We start from the raw sequence: 7,500 nt of genomic DNA, 5'->3' as shown, positions 1-7,500 counted from the left end.
GATTAATAATGCATCCTGAGACCGTTTTACTCAAAGTTAGAGCAAAAAAATTTTTTGTCCAAAAATCTTCCGTCGGTCATACCGGTACCCATGTCCTATGACTTGTACCAAGTTGTGAAGGGTACATTTTGACAAAAATCCAAAAAAATCATTAAAAAGTCGCTATTGCTTATTGCATTCAGCATCGTTAGACGACTCTTATATGCCTTGGATGACCACTGTCTGATGATTATTTTAGCTTTTATGCCAAAATTTTGATTTCGTGTCTTACGTCCCTACATTAGACGACCTTGGATTTTCGTCTCCTGCACCGCCATGCAACTTTGATGGTCGGGTAACTTTCGCTATTTACTGTCGGAGATCACTTTTCATGATTAATAATGCATCCTGAGACCGTTTTACTCAAAGTTAGAGCAAAAAAATTTTTTGTCCAAAAATCTTCCGTCGGTCATACCGGTACCCATGTCCTATGACTTGTACCAAGTTGTGAAGGGTACATTTTGACAAAAATCCAAAAAAATCTTTAAAAAGTCGCTATTGCTTATTGCATTCAGCATCGTTAGACGACTCTTATATGCCTTGGATGACCACTGTCTGATGATTATTTTAGATTTTATGCCAAAATTTTGATTTCGTGTCTTACGTCCCTACATTAGACGACCTTGGATTTTCGTCTCCTGCACCGCCATGAAACTTTGATGGTCGGGTAACTTTCGCTATTTACTGTCGGAGATCACTTTTCATGATTAATAATGCATCCTGAGACCGTTTTACTCAAAGTTAGAGCAAAAAAATTTTTTGTCCAAAAATCTTCCGTCGGTCATACCGGTACCCATGTCCTATGACTTGTACCAAGTTGTGAAGGGTACATTTTGACAAAAATCCAAAAAAATCATTAAAAAGTCGCTATTGCTTATTGCATTCAGCATCGTTAGATGACTCTTATATGCCTTGGATGACCACTGTCTGATGATTACTTAAGCTTTTATGCCAAAATTTTGATTTCGTGTCTTACGTCCCTACATTAGACGACCTTGGATTTTCGTCTCCTGCACCGCCATGCAACTTTGATGGTCGGGTAACTTTCGCTATTTAATGTCGGAGATCACTTTTCATGATTAATAATGCATCCTGAGACCGTTTTACTCAAAGTTAGAGCAAAAAAATTTTTTGTCCAAAAATCTTCCGTCGGTCATACCGGTACCCATGTCCTATGACTTGTACCAAGTTGTGAAGGGTACATTTTGACAAAAATCCAAAAAAATCATTAAAAAGTCGCTATTGCTTATTGCATTCAGCATCGTTAGACGACTCTTATATGCCTTGGATGACCACTGTCTGATGATTATTTTAGCTTTTATGCCAAAATTTTGATTTCGTGTCTTACGTCCCTACATTAGACGACCTTGGATTTTCTTCTCCCACACCGCCATACAACTTTGATGGTCGGGTAACTTTCGCTATTTACTGTCGGAGATCACTTTTCGTGATTAATAATGCATCCTGACACCGTTTTACTCAAAGTTAGAGCAAAAAAATTTTTTGTCCAAAAATCTTCCGTCGGTCATACCGGTACCCATGTCCTATGACTTGTACCAAGTTGTGAAGGGTACATTTTGACAAAAATCCAAAAAAATCATTAAAAAGTCGCTATTGCTTATTGCATTCAGCATCGTTAGACGACTCTTATATGCCTTGGATGACCACTGTCTGATGATTATTTTAGCTTTTATGCCAAAATTTTGATTTCGTGTCTTACGTCCCTACATTAGACGACCTTGGATTTTCTTCTCCCACACCGCCATGCAACTTTGATGGTCGGGTAACTTTCGCTATTTACGGTCGGAGATCACTTTTCGTGATTAATAATGCATCCTGAGACCGTTTTACTCAAAGTTAGAGCAAAAAAATTTTTTGTCCAAAAATCTTCCGTCGGTCATACCGGTACCCATGTCCTATGACTTGTACCAAGTTGTGAAGGGTAAATTTTGACAAAAATCCAAAAAAATCATTAAAAAGTCGCTATTGCTTATTGCATTCAGCATCGTTAGACGACTCTAATATGCCTTGGATGACCACTGTCTGATGATTATTTTAGCTTTTATGCCAAAATTTTGATTTCGTGTCTTACGTCCCTACATTAGACGACCTTGGATTTTCGTCTCCTGCACCGCCATGCAACTTTGATGGTCGGGTGACTTTTGCTATTTACCGTCGGAGATCACTTTTCATGCTTAAAAAAGCATCCTGACACAGTTTTACTCAAAGTTAGAGTCAAAAAAATTTTTGTCAAAAAATCTTCCGTCGGTCATACCGATACCCATGTCCTATAACTTGTACCAAGTTGTGAAGGGTAAATTTTGACAAAAATCCAAAAAAATCATTAAAAAGTCGCTATTGCTTATTGCATTCAGCATCGTTAGACGACTCTTATATGCCTTGGATGACCACTGTCTGATGATTACTTAAGCTTTTATGCCAAAATTTTGATTTCGTGTCTTACGTCCCTACATTAGACGACCTTGGATTTTCGTCTCCTGCACCGCCATGCAACTTTGATGGTCGGGTAACTTTCGCTATTTAATGTCGGAGATCACTTTTCATGATTAATAATGCATCCTGAGACCGTTTTACTCAAAGTTAGAGCAAAAAAATTTTTTGTCCAAAAATCTTCCGTCGGTCATACCGGTACCCATGTCCTATGACTTGTACCAAGTTGTGAAGGGTACATTTTGACAAAAATCCAAAAAAATCATTAAAAAGTCGCTATTGCTTATTGCATTCAGCATCGTTAGACGACTCTTATATGCCTTGGATGACCACTGTCTGATGATTATTTTAGATTTTATGCCAAAATTTTGATTTCGTGTCTTACGTCCCTACATTAGACGACCTTGGACTTTCGTCTCCTACACCGCCATGCAACTTTGATGGTCGGGTAACTTTCGCTATTTACTGTCGGAGATCACTTTTCGTGATTAATAATGCATCCTGACACCGTTTTACTCAAAGTTAGAGTAAAAAAATTTTTTGTCCAAAAATCTTCCGTCGGTCATACCGGTACCCATGTCCTATGACTTGTACCAAGTTGTGAAGGGTACATTTTGACAAAAATCCAAAAAAATCATTAAAAAGTCGCTATTGCTTATTGCATTCAGCATCGTTAGACGACTCTAATATGCCTTGGATGACCACTGTCTGATGATTATTTTAGCTTTTATGCCAAAATTTTGATTTCGTGTCTTACGTCCCTACATTAGACGACCTTGGATTTTCGTCTCCTGCACCGCCATGCAACTTTGATGGTCGGGTAACTTTCGCTATTTACTGTCGGAGATCACTTTTCATGATTAATAATGCATCCTGAGACCGTTTTACTCAAAGTTAGAGCAAAAAAATTTTTTGTCCAAAAATCTTCCGTCGGTCATACCGGTACCCATGTCCTATGACTTGTACCAAGTTGTGAAGGGTACATTTTGACAAAAATCCAAAAAAATCTTTAAAAAGTCGCTATTGCTTATTGCATTCAGCATCGTTAGACGACTCTTATATGCCTTGGATGACCACTGTCTGATGATTATTTTAGATTTTATGCCAAAATTTTGATTTCGTGTCTTACGTCCCTACATTAGACGACCTTGGATTTTCTTCTCCCACACCGCCATACAACTTTGATGGTCGGGTGATTTTTGCTATTTACTGTCGGTGTTCACTTTTCGTGGTTAAATATGTATTCTGAGACAGTTTTACTCAAAGTTAGAGAAAAAAATTTTCTTCTCAAAAAATCCCCCGAAACCAATGTCTTATACATTGTACCAGGTTATGAGGCGCACCTGTGTGTGAAGAGTTCTTCGTGTGGTTTATAGACATTTCAGGCACTTGGTATATATTTTTGGTTTCTTACCAACCAATTCGACTTGCCTTCATCTCTTGTTAGGTTTATAATATCAATACTCGAACTTATATGCATGTTCAGGGACATCATTTTAACTTTCGGTTTGCACCCAAGTCCCGAACTTAGAGATATTTTTGGTTTTGGACCAACCAATTCGACTTGCCTTCATCTCTTGTTAGGTTTATAATATCAATACTCGAACTTATATGCATGTTCAGGGACATCATATTAACTTTCGGTTTGTACCCAAGTCCCGAACTTAGTGATATTTTTGGTTTCCGACCAACCAATTCGACTTGCCTTCATCGCTTGTTAGGTTTATAATATCAATACTCGAACTTATATGCATGTTCAGGGACATCATTTTAACTTTCGGTTTGTACCCAAGTCCCGAACTTAGTGATATTTTTGGTTTCCAACCAACCAATTCGACTTGCCTTCATCTCTTGTTAGGTTTATAATATCAATACTCGAACTTATATGCATGTTCAGGGACATCATATTAACTTTCGGTTTGTACCCAAGTCCCGAACTTAGTGATATTTTTGGTTTCCGACCAACCAATTCGACTTGCCTTCATCTCTTGTTAGGTTTATAATATCAATACTCGAACTTATATGCATGTTCAGGAACATCATTTTAACTTTCGGTTTGCACCCAAGTCCCGAACTTAGAGATATTTTTGGTTTTGGACCAACCAATTCGACTTGCCTTCATCTCTTGTTAGGTTTATAATATCAATACTCGAACTTATATGCATGTTCAGGGACATCATTTTAACTTTCGGTTTGTACCCAAGTCCCGAACTTAGTGATATTTTTGGTTTCCGACCAACCAATTCGACTTGCCTTCATCGCTTGTTAGGTTTATAATATCAATACTCGAACTTATATGCATGTTCAGGGACATCATTTTAACTTTCGGTTTGTACCCAAGTCCCGAACTTAGTGATATTTTTGGTTTCCAACCAACCAATTCGACTTGCCTTCATCTCTTGTTAGGTTTATAATATCAATACTCGAACTTATATGCATGTTCAGGGACATCATATTAACTTTCGGTTTGTTACCAAGTCCCGAACTTAGAGATATTTTTGGTTTCTTACTTACCAATTCGACTTGCCTTCATCTCTTGTTAGGTTTATAATATCAATACTCGAACTTATATGCATGTTCAGGGACATCATATTCACTTTCGGTTTGCACCCAAGTCCCGAACTTAGTGATATTTTTGGTTTCTTACCAACCAATTCGACTTGCCTTCATCTCTTGTTAGGTTTATAATATCAATACTCGAACTTATATGCATGTTCAGGGACATCATTTTAACTTTCGGTTTGCACCCAAGTCCCGAACTTAGAGATATTTTTGGTTTCTTACTTACCAATTCGACTTGCCTTCATCTCTTGTTAGGTTTATAATATCAATACTCGAACTTATATGCATGTTCAGGGACATCATATTCACTTTCGGTTTGCACCCAAGTCCCGAACTTAGTGATATTTTGGTTTCTTACCAACCAATTCGACTTGCCTTCATCTCTTGTTAGGTTTATAATATCAATACTCGAACTTATATGCATGTTCAGGGACATCATTTTAACTTTCGTTTGCACCCAAGTCCCGAACTTAGAGATATTTTTGGTTTTGGACCAACCAATTCGACTTGCCTTCATCTCTTGTTAGGTTTATAATATCAATACTCGAACTTATATGCATGTTCATGGGACATCATATTAACTTTCGGTTTGCACCCAAGTCCCGAACTTAGAGATATTTTTGGTTTCTTACTTACCAATTCGACTTGCCTTCATCTCTTGTTAGGTTTATAATATCAATACTCGAACTTATATGCATGTTCAGGGACATCATTTTAACTTTCGGTTTGCACCCAAGTCCCGAACTTAGTGATATTTTTGGTTTCTTACTTACCAATTCGACTTGCCTTCATCTCTTGTTAGGTTTATAATATCAATACTCGAACTTATATGCATGTTCAGGGACATCATTTTACTTTCGGTTTGCACCCAAGTCCCGAACTTAGAGATATTTTTGGTTTCTTACTTACCAATTCGACTTGCCTTCATCTCTTGTTAGGTTTATAATATCAATACTCGAACTTATATGCATGTTCAGGGACATCATTTTAACTTTCGGGTTTGCACCCAAGTCCCGAACTTAGAGATATTTTTGGTTTCTTACTTACCAATTCGACTTGCCTTCATCTCTTGTTAGGTTTATAATATCAATACTCGAACTTATATGCATGTTCAGGGACATCATTTTAACTTTCGGTTTGCACCCAAGTCCCGAACTTAGAGATATTTTTGGTTTCTTACTTACCAATTCGACTTGCCTTCATCTCTTGTTAGGTTTATAATATCAATACTCGAACTTATATGCATGTTCAGGGACATCATATTCACTTTCGGTTTGCACCCAAGTCCCGAACTTAGTGATATTTTTGGTTTCTTACCAACCAATTCGACTTGCCTTCATCTCTTGTTAGGTTTATAATATCAATACTCGAACTTATATGCATGTTCAGGGACATCATTTTAACTTTCGGTTTGCACCCAAGTCCCGAACTTAGAGATATTTTTGGTTTTGGACCAACCAATTCGACTTGCCTTCATCTCTTGTTAGGTTTATAATATCAATACTCGAACTTATATGCATGTTCAGGGACATCATATTAACTTTCGGTTTGCACCCAAGTCCCGAACTTAGAGATATTTTTGGTTTCTTACTTACCAATTCGACTTGCCTTCATCTCTTGTTAGGTTTATAATATCAATACTCGAACTTATATGCATGTTCAGGGACATCATTTTAACTTTCGGTTTGCACCCAAGTCCCGAACTTAGTGATATTTTTGGTTTCTTACTTACCAATTCGACTTGCCTTCATCTCTTGTTAGGTTTATAATATCAATACTCGAACTTATATGCATGTTCAGGGACATCATTTTAACTTTCGGTTTGCACCCAAGTCCCGAACTTAGAGATATTTTTGGTTTCTTACTTACCAATTCGACTTGCCTTCATCTCTTGTTAGGTTTATAATATCAATACTCGAACTTATATGCATGTTCAGGGACATCATTTTAACTTTCGGTTTGCACCCAAGTCCCGAACTTAGAGATATTTTTGGTTTCTTACTTACCAATTCGACTTGCCTTCATCTCTTGTTAGGTTTATAATATCAATACTCGAACTTATATGCATGTTCAGGGACATCATTTTAACTTTCGGTTTGCACCCAAGTCCCGAACTTAGAGATATTTTTGGTTTCTTACTTACCAATTCGACTTGCCTTCATCTCTTGTTAGGTTTATAATATCAATACTCGAACTTATATGCATGTTCAGGGACATCATATTCACTTTCGGTTTGCACCCAAGTCCCGAACTTAGAGATATTTTTGGTTTTGGACCAACCAATTCGACTTGCCTTCATCTCTTGTTAGGTTTATAATATCAATACTCGAACTTATATGCATGTTCAGGGACATCATATTAACTTTCGGTTTGTACCCAAGTCCCGAACTTAGTGATATTTTTGGTTTCCGACCAACCAATTCGACTTGCCTTCATCGCTTGTTAGGT

Source organism: Anopheles maculipalpis (genome assembly GCF_943734695.1).
Source record: "Anopheles maculipalpis chromosome X unlocalized genomic scaffold, idAnoMacuDA_375_x X_unloc_27, whole genome shotgun sequence".
NCBI lineage: Eukaryota > Metazoa > Arthropoda > Insecta > Diptera > Culicidae > Anopheles > Anopheles maculipalpis.
Note: the sequence above shows the minus strand (reverse complement) of the source record.